This window comes from Trachypithecus francoisi, unplaced genomic scaffold, assembly GCF_009764315.1.
Source record: "Trachypithecus francoisi isolate TF-2019V2 unplaced genomic scaffold, Tfra_2.0 Lachesis_group14, whole genome shotgun sequence".
Classification (NCBI taxonomy): domain Eukaryota; kingdom Metazoa; phylum Chordata; class Mammalia; order Primates; family Cercopithecidae; genus Trachypithecus; species Trachypithecus francoisi.
In genome coordinates, this window is record NW_022681459.1 from 55,881,927 (window position 1) to 55,896,109 (window position 14,183).

The window sequence follows — 14,183 nt, forward strand, 5'->3', positions numbered from 1 at the left end:
ACCTCAGCCTCCCAAGTAGATGGGGCCACAGGCACACGCCACTACACCCAGCTAATTTTTGTATTTTTAGCAGAGGCGGGGTTTCGCCAGGTTGCCCAGGCTGGTCCTGAACTCCTGGGCTCAAGCAATCCATCCCCTTCGGCCTCACAAAGTGCTGAAATCACAGGCGTGAGCCACTGTGCCTGGGCTACTTAAATATTTATTACAAAAACACTCTCCAAAACAGCACGCAAGAAAATGAACACTGACCACCAATTACTAAAGAGTAAGATGTCCTGGCAAAAATAGGTTCTTCATCTTTTACCATGAGGATTATCTTTACGTTTCCTTTTTATTTCTGGTGTGAAAATCAGTTTCATGGATCCATGCTTGTCTTGTTCAGCATTGGGGACAGTAGCCCACAGCAGCTACTCAGTAAATATTTATAGAATGACTGCATTAAATATACACACATATATAAAGAGATTGGCTAAATACTATTGTATCTAAACACAATAGGATATTATATATACATTTCAAATGATGCAGAAATGTTTTCCACATAGAAAGATTTTTCATAACCTAATCAATAAAAAGTTATAAAATAGTTTATAAAGAAGACAGGTTTTCTCTTTCTTCTCTCTAGTTCTCTCTCTCTCACATACAATTTTTCTTTTTTTTCTGGAGACGGAGTCTCACTCTGTCACCCAGGCTGGAGTGCTGTGGTACCATCTCAGCTCACTGCAACCTCCCTCCCGGGTTCAAGCAATTCTCCTGCCTCAGTCTCCTGAGTAGCTGGGACTACAGGCGCCTGCCACCATGTCCAGCTAATTTTTGTATTTTTTGTAGAGACAAGGTTTCACCATATTGGCCAGGCTGGTCTCAAACTCCTGATCTTGTCATCTGCCCACCTCAGCCTCCCAAAATGCTGGGATTACAGGTATGAGCCACCGTGCCTGGCTGATACACAACTTTTAAAACTCTGTTCATAAGTTTGATAAACAGGAGCTAGTGAAAACCACTGCAGTATTTGATGATTATGGCATGTCTCTTACATTGTGTTTAAGACGTCGGAAAAGGGCCTGGCACGGTGGCTCGCGCCTGTAATCCCAGCACTTTGGGAGGCCAAGGCGGGTGGTTCACCTGAGGTCAGGAGTTTGAGAACAGCCTGGCCGACATGGCGAAACCCTGTCTCTACTAAAACTACAAAAATTAGCTGGGTGTGGTGGTGAGTACCTGTAATCCCAGCTACTTGAGAGGCTGAGGCAGGAGTATCACTTGAACCCGTTAGGCAGAGGTTGCAGTGAGCCAAGATCGTGCCACTGCACTCCAGCCTGGGTGACAAGAGCAAAACTCCATCTCAAAAAACAAACAAAACAAAACAAAACAAAAACAGATATGGGAAAAGAAAGAAAAAACATTTTTTCCTACTGTCGGTTAATTAATTTTGTTTTATTTATTTGTTTTTGAGATGGAGTCTTGCCCTGTCACCCATCCTGGAGTGCAGTGGCACAATCTCAGTTCACTAAAACCTTCACCTCCCAGGCTCAAGCAATTCTCCTGCCTCAGCTTCCTGAGTAGCTGGGATTACAGGTGTCTGCCACCACGTCCAGCTAATTTTTCTATTTCTTTTGTAGAGATGGGGTTTCACCATGTTGGCCAGGCTGGTCTCAAATTCTTGGCCTCAAGTGATCTGCCCACTCTGGCTTCCAAAGTGCTGGGATTACAGGAGTGAGCCACCACACCCAGCTTGCCAATTAACTTACTTTTGCTTCAGAGTTACACAGGTCATCATCAGCCCCAGTGTCCCTGGTCTCTCATGGATGGTGACCACACACATTCGTATCATCTGGCCGTTTCTTCAGCCTATCCTTGGCATGTTCTGGCATTGGCCTATCTCAACAAGCCATCTGCTTAATATTCAAATCAAAATGAAAACAGCTCAGAGATGGTATACTGCTCAGTACCAGTCAGTGTGGACACCCCAAGGGTCTGCTAAGCACACACATTTCTCAAAGTTAATGTTATCAAGTTTTAAATTACACAAAACATGCCTGCCATGAAGCAATGAAGTTCCCAGCAAAACTCACACAATAACTCAGAACTTAAAAGTGAATCCTAGGCTGGGCACGGTGACTCACGCCTGTAATCCCAGCACTTTGGGAGGCTGAGGCAGGTGGATCACGAGGTCAGGAGTTCAAGACCAGCCTGGCCAAGATGGTGAAATCCCATCTCTACTAAAACTGCAAAAATTAGCTGGGAGTGGTGGCAGGTGCCTGTAATCCCAGCTACTCCGGAGGCTGAGTCAGGAGAATCGCTTGAACCCCAGCAGCACAGGTTGCTGTGAGCTGAGATCAGGCCACTGCACTCCAGCCTGGGCCACAGAGGGAGACTACGTCTCAAAAAAAAAAAAAAAGCTGAATCCATGCACATGTATCTTACTTTCAGTCTGAAAATGTATCTAACCTTGCATCACAAAGTAATAACCCCCAGATTGCTGGTCTGTAGTACAACAACAGTAAACACTGAAAACACTTAAATATTTCCATCTGGAAACAGTAAATTAAACCTTCTACTTACCTGTGGTGACAGCTTCTCAGTTCTGAGCTTGTCTTGCCACAAACTGTGAGTCCACAGAGCAGACGGGGCCCTGAGCTTCAGCCTGGCAGTAAGAAGGTGAAGGAGGAAGTGATTATGCTATGTTCTCTGGATGCCCCCCAACTCTTCACCTTGGAAGAGAAAAGTCATCCTGACCCTGCCCAGCAACGACAGGGGTGTCGCAGGGTCCTTCTCAGGAAAACCCCGTGTCCTTGCCCTGACCCAGTTCCTCAAGCCACCCTTATCCCAAGGAGGCTGGGAGAGGAGGGGCCACCCTGGTTTCCTGGCAGGGGTCGGCGGGGGCGGCTGGGGCGTGCAGCCCCGGAGGTCCCACGAAGCCCAGGCCGTTGGACAACTGTGGGTTTTTCTTGGAAAGAATCCTGACACTTGGAGCACACTTCCTCTCTTTTAACTTTTAAAAAAGGCTTCAGAAAAGCACAGGCGTGCAGTTGTGCCCTGTTAGTTGGGGTGCGTGAGGGGACAGAGCCGACCCTCTGGACTTCCACTAGCACCACCCCGCGCCCCTCCGGCTTCACCCGCACCACGCGGGCCGCGCAGCGCGGGACTCCGGAAAGACCTGGGCGCCCGACCCGCAGCGGCCCCGACCGGGAGCGACGTGGCGCGGCTTCCGCAGGGAAGCCACCCGGCCCAGCACAGCCTGTCCGGGGTCGCCCCGCCGCGTTGGGGCACAAAGTGGGAACCGTTCCTCAAAGGTGGCCGCAGCTGGAAGAACAAACACGCGCGTCTCCGTCCGACGGCAGCAGCCGGGCGCACCCACCCAGGGTCGGTCTGTCCGGGGCCCGGGTTTCCTCGCCTCGGGGACCCCTGGAGGTCTCGGAAAGCACCCTCTGAGTTGGGGACGCCCCAGCTCCACCGCGCCGAGGGAACGGCAAGCCCCGATGTCCCTGCCCGTGGGCCCTCCCTCCCAGGGGACAACCCGAAGACCCAGAGTCGCTGCGGTCCCCAGACCCGACCTCCGCGCAGCGCCAAGCCCCAGGGACAGCCGCGGACTCTGGGGTTCCGGGCAGGCCCCCAGCGCTAGCAGAGAGGCCCTGCTGGGCCCCGGGATCCCTTGCACGAGTCCTCGGTGTGTGTCCTCGCTCCTAGCCCTCAGGTCCCCAGCCGCGCACCCCGGGCCCTCAGGTCCCTGGGACCCCGAGACCCCTGGCCCCGCGCATGCGCCGCCCACCCTCTGCCCTTCCCCCGTCCTCCGCCCTCCGGGTCCCGGGACCGGGAAAGCACGGCCCGCAGACCCCCGCGCGCGCGCCCGCCCGCCCGTCCCCGGGCACCTGGGCCGCGGTCCGCCGCCTGCTGGTCCGTGGGGCGAACGCCGAAGGAGGCGGCGCCGGGCAGGGCGCTAGCGGCCGCCTCCGCCCCCGCCGCCCGCTACCCCCGCCGCGGGGCCGCCGCGTCCACGGCCCATGCCCGGCGCCGCCTCCGCGCGTCCGTGCCAGCCGCGCCCCCGCGACACGCGCCGCCCCTCGGCCCGCCCCCCGCCCCGGTCCGCGCGGGCGAGTGTCCCGAGGCCCGATCCGGAAGCCCCGCCCGCCCAGCGCGCCCTCCTGGCCCCAGGCTGCGGCCCCGGGACACACCCCCCGGACGGCGGCGCCCGATTGGCTGCTCGCGGTGGGCGGGGCCCCGGGAGCGCTCAGCGGCTCCCACCTAGCGCCTCGCGGCCGCTGCATCCAGGGGAAACTGAGGCCGGAGAGGTGGAGGGGCTGTCCAAGGTGACCGACGGGACACCGCTGAGTGCCGACGCCCCTCCAGCCCGAGGCACCAGGGTGGGGCTGAATTCTAGGCGTGGACACGCCGCCGCGGGGCGGGTGGAGGTTCTCGCCGGGCGCCTGTGCCACGCTGGCGAGCCCCTCCTGCCTTCTCGATGAGCCCGGCTCTGCCGCTCTGTGCGATAAGCCGGTCCAGACCCGGGACCCGGGACCGGGTGCTCTTGAGTCTCAGAAGTGCGTGGGGTGGGAGGCGGCCCGGGAAGGACCTTGTCCCTGGAACCCCAGGATGCAAAATAAGGAGAAGGGGAAGGCGAGCTGGGAGGACAAGGAAACAGGTGGCGAGAGGTGCCAGGGCGGTGTGGCGGGCGGGGGAACGAGGAGGGTGAAGGGCAACGCGGACGGGCTCCGGGAGGCGCCGCCAGCTCCGACCCCACAACCCCACCCCTCTCCAGCAACCCGAGAGCCATGCCCGCCCCCTACTCCATGCGCTGGGGGGTGAGGGACTAACTTTGTGCCCACGTAAGGCACTGGGACTCTGCCAGCGCAGGGGGAGGTCGCGGCCCGGCGGCCAATGGCGAGGAGTAGGAGAGCGCCCTGCAAAGCCGCTTTGTTCGCGCCGTGACGCCCGAGCTCCCCGCGTGGAATGCACAAACCCCCTGGGTGCCGGCACATCAGGGCGCCCCTCCTTGGGAACGCAATGTGTGCTATGCCCGCCCCACTGCCTGCCCTCCACTGCCAGCTGCGCCTGCCACTGTGCTATTTGTGGCAGCCGGCGCCCAGGAGGACCCACTCCGGAGAGGAAACATAAATCTCATTAGGCAGGAGAACTGGAGACCAGGCGGGAACCGGCCCTTTCACAAACTTCTCTTAAACTCACCCTTGTTGATTAGCCAGGCACCTATGGTGAACTTTGTCCCACCCTCCAGACACCCAGATATCCTTCCCACTGGCACACCGCAACCTCACCTTCTCTTGCACATGCTAGCCAGCAATAGCTAAGATCTATGTTGAGTTTCAAGTTTACAGGGTGATCCGTAAAGGTAATATCCTGGATATCTCGTGAGGGGTGCAGGCAGCCACATCCACGCTTGTCATCCTGCTGTGTTTGGTGAGGAAAGCTGACCCTCGGCTGCCCACGCAGAGCTCAGGGGCTACATCCTCATGAGGACCTCTGGACTCAAAGATATTACCTGGCGTCCCCATATCCCAGGCTCTCAAGGACCAGGGTCCACACAGGTGTGTTGGCTTCTTTTCCCAGATGCACCACCCAGGTCAACCAGGTGTTGAAAGACCTGGTGAACCTTCTCATGAACAAGGACAAAGGCTGTGTGGGGGTCTGTAGAGTGGTCACGTACACTCAGCAGACACAGAAAAGTGATATTCTTGGGTTTTGGGGGCTCCCAACGCTTTAGGGAGAGAAAACTTGTTTTTCACCCATGTGTCCCAGAAATAAGCATTTTCAATCAAATGCTGTCAGCCCGTCTCCCGCAGGCATCCTGAGGGTACAAGCAAGTTCAGGACTCTTCTCTTGGGAGTATCGTGGCCAGAAACAGCCCCGCATCCACTGCCTCCCGGGGTGCTAGGTTTCTTTTGGGAAACCATGCTCAGATGAGAGAGATGAAGCAATTTTCTGTTGGCCACGGAGACCTTGTCACACAACCAGCATGGGAGCAACTGTCACAAAGGGCACACCGCCACCCCCACTCCCAGCTCCAGAAAGTCTCTCTTTACCTTCTTCAGTGCTGATGAAATGAGGAACAGAAACACCGCTGGCACAGGGACTGAGTAGAAATCTGTAACTTTGAGGACAAATCAGTGCTCTTGAAAATGTCTCCGAGTACCACCTGAGTTTCCTCTCTGGAGCCTTAGCGACTGCTGGGGCATCTGGTGCTTGAGGATCTTAGTTCATAGCTACCATTTATGTGGTGACAATGCCATCTCAGGTCCCGTTTTACATTTTCTGATCTGGAAGATGTTCTGAGGGTAATTATTACTGTGCCCACATTACCAGATGGAGACTGAGGCACAGAGAAGCCCCGTCTGCACCGGGTCCCCCAGGCCAGTGGCAGGGCGCGGGACGGAAGGCAGGTCTGTAAAGCCCACATCTGCCCTGCTGAGCCGCTCACTCTTGCAAGTGCTGGCCTGCCAGCCAGCCAGAGAAACCGAGGCCCTCCCACGGCCTCAGGGAAAGAATTGGGAAGCTGGGAATTCAGAGAGCAAAGGGTTGCTGGAGGAGGCAGCCTGGAGTGAGTGATAGGGCTTTGCTGCTCAGCACTGGGCAGCAGGTAGACCCTGAGTGCTGGGAGCAGGTGATGACAGTCATGTGTGTTCAGGCACCCAAGTGCTTTCCCTGACACTGCCAGGTGAAGCTTCTCCTATGGGCCTGGGGTCCAGACTGGAGTCTGTTTGCCATGCAGGGCCTGCGAAGTTTGCTGCTGGCTTGCCCTCTGCTGATGTGCAAAGCTCTCTGTCAAGGGGGAGTGTATGCTTCCAGGGCATCATCCACCAGGGCAGTGGCCTCTGAGCTCCTGGAAGCGCACCTGCAGGGTCAGGTGGTGGAAGTCCACCGGGGCAGGGGCCGTGGGCTGAGAAACGGAGGGTTCACTGGCAGCGAGCAGGGAGCTGCTTGGCGACCTGAGGCTGGATCTTGTCGGTAAGGGCCAACCATGGGCATGTCCTTGGTTGCCATCCTGGTATTGACAGCAAAACCCCATGGGTCCAAGGTAACGAAGTATTGTCACACTAGGGGACAGAATCTATAAGAGTCCCACAAGGCAGCTGTGCTTATGCCCATCTTACAGATGAGGAACAAAGGGCCAGGAATGGCAGCATTGGCCAAGGTCCCCAGCAGAGAGTGAGAACTCTCCCGAGTCCCAGTCCACCAGCACCTGGCCCTGGGTACCCCCGGGGTTCGGTCGTCTGTTGCAGAAGCTGTCTGTTGGCTGATACAGCAGCCTCTGGCAGACTCAGGACCCTGGGGCCAAGGATGGGATTTCACTGGTGGCTGGTCCTGGCCCCACAGCTCCAGGGGGGTGGCAGCAGCATGTGCAGAAGCCTGTGGCAGGAGAGAGGGGACATGTTCACAGGGAGAGAGTGTGGAGATGACATAAGGCGGGCAGAGCTGGGCAAGGCCCTGGTCACGCAGGTCTTGCAGCCCAGTGGGAAGTTTGACTTTGGTCCTAAGGGCTGCAGGACACCTGCGATGGAGGGTTGTCAGCAGAGGCATGGCTCCTTCAGATTAGCACCAAGTGCTGCTTGCTACAGGTTAACCAGTGGTCACAGCTGAAGTGGGGGGGAGGGGCCTAAGCCGTGCATCCATTCTAGCTTTGCAGGATCTGGAAGCTTCTGCAGGTCCAGAAACTGCTGCTGTCATGACACTCTACCCTTTGTTAATTAACCAGTCCCCAGCTTTGCAGCAGGCCCCATTTGACATGGCTCAGATGTCTGTCTCTGTAGATCTTGAGAAGACCAGGGCAGCCCACCTGCAGCTGCACTGCCTCCCTTCTTTGCACCTCCAAAGGGACAGGTGCCCCCCTCGTCACACAGGATCCAGCTCCAGGGCTGGATCATGGATGTCGTTTATCCAGTCCGGGACATGGACTGGAAGCTGCAGAACCCCTGCCTGTGTCATGCTAGGTACTGTGGGAGTCTCACTGCAAAGCATGATGTGAAGATTGACCGATTTTCTTTTCTTTCTTTTTTCTTTTTTTTTTGAGATGGAGTCTTGCTCTGCACTTGTGCACTTACTGGAGTGCAGTGGTGAGATCTCGGTTCATTGCAACCTCCATCTCCCAGGTTCAAGCGATTCTCCTGATTCATCCTCCTGAGTAGCTGGGATTAAAGGCACCTACCACCACACTCTGCTAATTTTTTGTATTTTTCACAAAAACGGGGTTTCACCGTGTTGACCAGGCTGGTCTCGAACTCCTGACCTCAGGTGATCTGCTCGCCTTGGCCTCCTAAAGTGCTGGGATCACAGGTGTGAGCTACTGCGCCCAGCCAGATAGTCGTATTTGGTCCATAAAGGATGATCTGCTCTGCATGGAGTTGGATTCTGCAATGCTCTGACTCAGTGGCTGGCAGTGAGTGGCACTGCTGCAGGCAGGGAAGACTGAAAGTGCAGAGATGAGGCTTGGCATGGCGGCCTGGAAACGCACAAGGCAGGCAAGCTTGTGTGTTTCAGCACCCTGCTGCCTGGGCACTATCCCCCCACTTTCCATCATAGAACAAGTGGGCAGTGCCTGGGGTTTGGAGTTCAACAGAACTGGATTCAAATCCTCCTGTATCTTTTCCTCACACTACAACCTCCAGCCGGTGATGCTATCTGAGCCCCCTTATCTCTAAAGTGGGGCAGGAACGCCTGCCTCGATGGGTCCTGGTGTGAGTTTGAGGAGGGAGCACGAGGGTGGTGCAGGGTGGGGCCTGATGAGTGGGTCATATTTGGGACATGGTAACCACCAGCTTGAGGGCTCTGCCAAGAGTTGCCGCCTACAGGAAGCCTACTTGGCAACCGTCCCCCTGCCAAAGCTGCCCTCTGCCTTGTGTGGCCACCACCTCCTGTGTTCCATGTGGCTCTTGTCGCATCTAGCACCATCTTTACAGGGCCCACTGCCTGGTCCTGTCTCTCCACTCAGGACAGCTGACAGGCAGCCCTGATGCCTCGCAGACACCAGCCCCAGTGCCTACGTGTCTCCCGCCCATGATCCCCTGTCCCACCCTGTTATCTGCCTTTCACCAAAGAATCCTGCCAGCCAGGAAAGGCAATCTGAACTGGAGCCCATGCAGCTGAGTGGAGGGGAGGCTGCCCTATCGCATTGCTCTGCCTTGGGTTTCACTAAAATGTGGGATTGGGCCATGGTCCCTCATCTCCTGGAAGGGACAGGTCACGTTTAACAAAGTTTTCTAGGTCTGCAGCAAAGTGAAAACAAAAAACAAAACAAAACAAAAACTGACATTGTGAAGAGTTTCCTATAGAACTTCAACTGGCTGATTTAAAGAAATAGCCTCAGGGCTGGGCATGGTGGCTCATGCCTGTAATGCCAGCACTTTGGGAGGCCGAGGCAGGTGGACCACCTGAGACCAGGAGTTCGAGACCAACATGGTGAAACCCCATCTCTACTAAAAATACAAAAATTAGCCAGGTGTGGTGGCAGACGCCTGTAGTCCCAGCAACTCTGGGGGCTGAGGCAGGAGAATCGCTTGAACCCAGGAGGCAGAGGTTGCAGTGAGTGGAGATCAGCCTGGGTGACAGAGTGAGACTCTGTCAAAGAAAGAAAGGAAGAAAGGAAGGAAGGAAGGAGAAGGAGGGAAGGAAAAGAAGGAAGGAAGGAAGGAAGGAAGGAAGGAAGGAAGGAAGGAAGGAAGGAAGGAAGGAGAATTGAAAAAGAAAAGAAAAAAAGAAATAGTCTTGGGCTGGGCATGGGGGGCCTGTAATACCAGCAGTTTGGGAGGCCGAGGCAAGTGGATCACCTGAGGTCAGGAGTTCAAGACCAGCCTGACCAACATGGTAAAGCCCGTCTCTACTAAATACAAAAAAGTAACTGGGTGTGGTGGTGCACGACTGTAATCCCAGCTATTTGGGAGGCTGAGGCAGAATTGCTTGAACCCTGGAGGCAGAGGTTGCAGTGAGCCAAGATTGCGCCATTGCACTCCAGCCTGGGCAACAAGAGCGAGGCTCCATCTCAAAAAAAAAAAAAAAAAAAAAAAAAAGAAATAGCCTTTTTTCAGGCCAGGCATAGTGACTCACACCTGTAATCCTGGCACTTTGGGAGGCAGAGCGGGGAGGATTGCTTGAGGCCAGGAGTTTGAGACCAGCCTGGGCAACATAATGAGACCCTATCTCTACAAAAAGTGAAAAAAAAAAGTAGCCAAGCATGGTAGCATGTGCCTATAGTCCCAGCTACTCAGGAGGCTGAGGTGCAAAGATCACTTGGGCCTGCGAGGTTGAGGCTGCAATGAGCTGTAATCACACCACTGTACTTCAGCCTGAGCAACACTGAGAGACCCTGTCTCAAAGAAAAACAGAAAAATATCCTTTTCCTTCCCAAGACTATATCCTTTATGTTCTTTTTTTTTGTGGTTGAAAATACCTTTCCTGGTTGGGCGCGGTGGCTCAAGCCTGTAATCCCAGCACTTTGGGAGGCCGAGACGGGCGGATCACGAGGTCAGGAGATCGAGACCATCCTGGCTAATATGGTGAAACCCCGTCTCTACTAAAAAAATACAAAAAACTAGCTGGGCGAGGTGGCGGGCGCCTGTAGTCCCAGCTACTCGGGAGGCTGAGGCAGGAGAATGGCGTAAACTCAGGAGGCGGAGCTTGCAGTGAGCTGAGATCTGGCCACTGCACTCCAGCCCGAGAGACAGAGCGAGACTCCGTCTCAAAAAAAAAAAAAAAAAGAAAAAAAAGAAAATACCTTTCCTTAGTGGGAATTGCTTAGATGAAGTGTTGATAGTAGTTGTAGGGATGGGTTAGCTTTGACTTGGCAAAACCAAGATATTGGCACACACCCTGTCTGTCCCAAAGCTATTGAAAATGGCACCCATCCGTAACAGCGCAAGGTCCAGGGGCCGCCCCCTCACCCCTCAGATGTGTTTTATTTACTGATAAGCACACAGCACCAAGAATGCCTGACATTTTTCCAATATTTCCATGCCAGCTCTCTTCTCCATTTTATTAGTGATATTTATTTTCAAGTCAACACATTGGTTTGTGTTGAGACTTGCAATGTGGGAATATAAAGTTCTCTGTGAGGCCCTGATTTTGATCTTTGACAAAGCCAAGGAGCAGGGTGTGGGCTACAACCTTGAGAACCTGCAGGAGCTACGCCCACATGGGCCTTGGCTGGCATGCCATTGGGCACCCTCCCAGGGGTACCCCGGCCTGGGGAAGAGCCTCCTCTCTGCCTGGGAGCCTCGAGGTGTGCAGAGGAGGGAGTTGGCTGGAGCCAGATGTGTGAAGGCAATCAGTGTTTCTCTGCAAGGTGACGGTGGCATGGGGCAGGCAGACACAGGACCAGCATCCTGGCAGGCAGGGTTCTTGGATGGCTGGTGGGGAAGACAGGCTGGGAGACTGTCAATTCATCGTTCCCCCTCTCCAGGTGGAGGCATTAAATTAGATCAAAGCATCTTGGTGAGTGTTCGTGCTAAGTTGAGTTTTTAAAACAAAACCAAATAACTAGCTAGTGGGTGCTCAGTGGGTCCCAAGGACTGAGTTGGCCTTTCCAAGCATGACCCTGCTTCCCTGTCCAGTGTGCCCAGTGCTGACTTTCTCAGAGAACATGGTGGGCTCTGGGCTTCTGTGGAGTTGCCAGGACGTTTTCTCAGCTCTGCCCATTCCCTGGCTCCCTGGGACTTCGGAGTGCGCTGCAGGAGGGACTGGCCATCTGCCTGGCCTAGTCTAGCTGCTGTTCACTCAGGGCTGGGTGCTCTCAGTACCTCCCCTCCCTGCTGGGCTAGGAGTCTGCCCTCACTGCCTCCTCATGCCTGGGGCAAACCTCAGTTTCCCACTAACCCCATTCTTCTAACTCCCTCTCTGTGTGCCTGCCTCCCTCATCACACCAGGAGGGGCTCCAGCAGAGGAACCCCTGCCTTCCCCCCATGCGGCCTCAGCTCCTAGTAGGCAGAACCCTTCCTGCTGCAAAATGGCTCCAGCTTCATGCTGCCGGCCGTTGGAGTAAGAGTCAGCCCTGAGCCCAGGCAGGCCAGGGGTGTAGCTGAGAAGCGTATGCAGCAGGCACCTGGAGGGCCAGAGACCCAGGTTGAGGAGCTGGGATTGTCCTGCAGACAGTGGGCAGCCAAGAAAGATGCTTGAGCACCGGCGGGCTCAGACACAGGGGACCTTCCCAGCCCCCTGTCCTCACCTGCTCAGAGCCGGCAGAAGGAGCAGGAGCGGTGTACTGAGACACTGTTCCATAAGGAACAATGGCACTGCTGCAAAGATACCAAAATGGAAAGTGGTCTTGCCCTACTCGAAAGACAGTAGTTTGAGTGGAAATTCAAAAGTACCACCTGTAGGCACAAGCCCGTCTTCTTTCTTTCCTTCTTTTTTTTTTGGGAGGTGGGATCTTGCTCTGCCACCCGGGCTGGAGTACAGTGGCACAATTACAGTTTACTGCAGCCTCAAACTGCCGGGCTCATGTAACCCTCCTGCCTCTGCCTCCTGAGTAGCTGGGACTACGGGTGTACACCACCATGACTGGCTAATTAAAAATATTATTACTATTTGTATTATTATTTGCTGAAGGGATCTTGGTATATTGCCCAGGGTGATCTTGAACTTCTAGCCTCCAGTGATCCTCTCACCTTGACATCCAAAGTACTGGGATTACTGGCGTGAGCCACTGTGTGTGGCCTCAAGTCCACTTTTTAAAGTATTTCAGTGACAAGCTTATGCAGGCAAGGCAAAGCAAAAGTGATCAAATCCAGTGAGGGTGCTGCTTAAGGGGGTTAACAAGTGACTCGTGTAATTATGTAAATTCTAAACTCTTTACATCCCTCTCAGAAGGTGTTAGATTCAGGAAATGGCAAACAACACTGAAGACAGAAAAACAGCTAAAGGAAAATGCCCATGTGCTTTAGAAGGCAGACTCTGCTTCAGCCATGAAAGTGGATCATGAGTTAATCTGTTTCTGCAGACGCATTTTATGAATAGCAGATCAGTTTCTCCCTGTTCCTCCTCCACTGAGGCTGGACACACCTTTACAGGTGATCAGTGTGAGGGGAAGCTGGTGAGGCTGCCTGGGCAGCTCCCTGCCTGTGTCCCCAGTGGACTCCTTGGGAGCGCCCCCTCCCCGCCTCTGCCCATCAGCGCCTGAATCGGGGCCACTTGCACTCCTGTTGCCTCCCCAGTGGCTCGAACTCCAGAACTGGCCACCCTTCAGTGGAATTCCTGGAGGAGTGAGGAGCTCTGTGCTATGCTTGGCCACCAAACATGTGCCATCTCTTCTATTGTGGTTTGAAATGTCCCCTAGTGTCTTGTTTGGTAATTTTATTTTATTGTTTGTTTATTTATTTATTTATTTATTTATTTATTTGAGACGGAGTCTCGCTCTGTCGCCCAGGCTGGAGTACAGTGGCGCGATCTCGGCTCACTGCAAGCTCCGCCTCCCGGGTTCATGCCATTCTCCTGCCTCAGCCTCCTGAGTAGCTGGGACTACAGGCGCCCGCCACCTCGCCCGGCTAGTTTTTTGCATTTTTTTGGTAGAGATGGCGCTTCACTGTGTTAGCCAGGACAGTCTTGATCTCCTGACCTTGTGATCCACCCACCTCGGCCTCCCAAAGTGCTGGGATTACAGGCGTGAGCCACCGCACCTGGCCTAGTAATTTTATAATCGTATGGGGAGACTGTGCAGGTGTCTGCTAGCTTGTCTGTTGGTTCTTACTCATGATGCCTTCTTCCCTTTCAGACTTGGATATCTTTGTGTGCTTCTTGGGGCCCTCGGAAGGGCGTCAGTGTGGTTTCCGTGAGCCCAAGGACAGAGGTTCTTGCTCACAAGGATTGGTGTTTGCTTTTACATGGACAGCCCAGACCACCTGGAACCTAGTGCACAGAAGCCCCACCATCCCCGGGCCTCCCAGGTGTGACGGGCGAGGGGTCCAAGTCTGCAGGAACTCTGAGGCTCTTTGTGCTCGAATCTGTGTGTTTCCTTTCCTTTTTTCCTCCCACTCCTTTTAATGCTTATGAATTCCTTGTTTTGGGGCAGGGGCCAGGGTTATCTCTGCTTCAGTCTGCACCCTAGGTGAGGCCTTTCAGGCTCCCAGCTTGATATGGGGGTGAATCCCCTATCAGGCTCCTCATACCTTGGCCTCTGTCTACCCCCCTATTCCCTCCAAGGTCGAAGCCCAACTTGTCAGGTTGGCAAATGCTTGCAGGCAATGACGGCC

At 54.6% G+C, this 14,183-nt stretch overlaps 1 protein-coding gene across 1 annotated transcript in view; it reads right to left on the reverse strand.

Annotated features, from left to right (window-relative positions):
• PPARA (peroxisome proliferator activated receptor alpha) overlaps positions 1 to 4,022 on the reverse strand; it is a 97,857-nt gene extending 93,835 nt beyond the window's left edge. The window contains exons 1-2 of the mRNA XM_033233589.1: positions 3,867 to 4,022; positions 2,560 to 2,641 (exon numbers count right to left, since the gene is read on the reverse strand). The gene's annotated coding sequence lies outside the window, so the exon portion shown is untranslated. The remainder of the gene's footprint in view (positions 1 to 2,559; positions 2,642 to 3,866) is intronic.
• Positions 4,023 to 14,183: the final 10,161 nt, after the last annotated feature.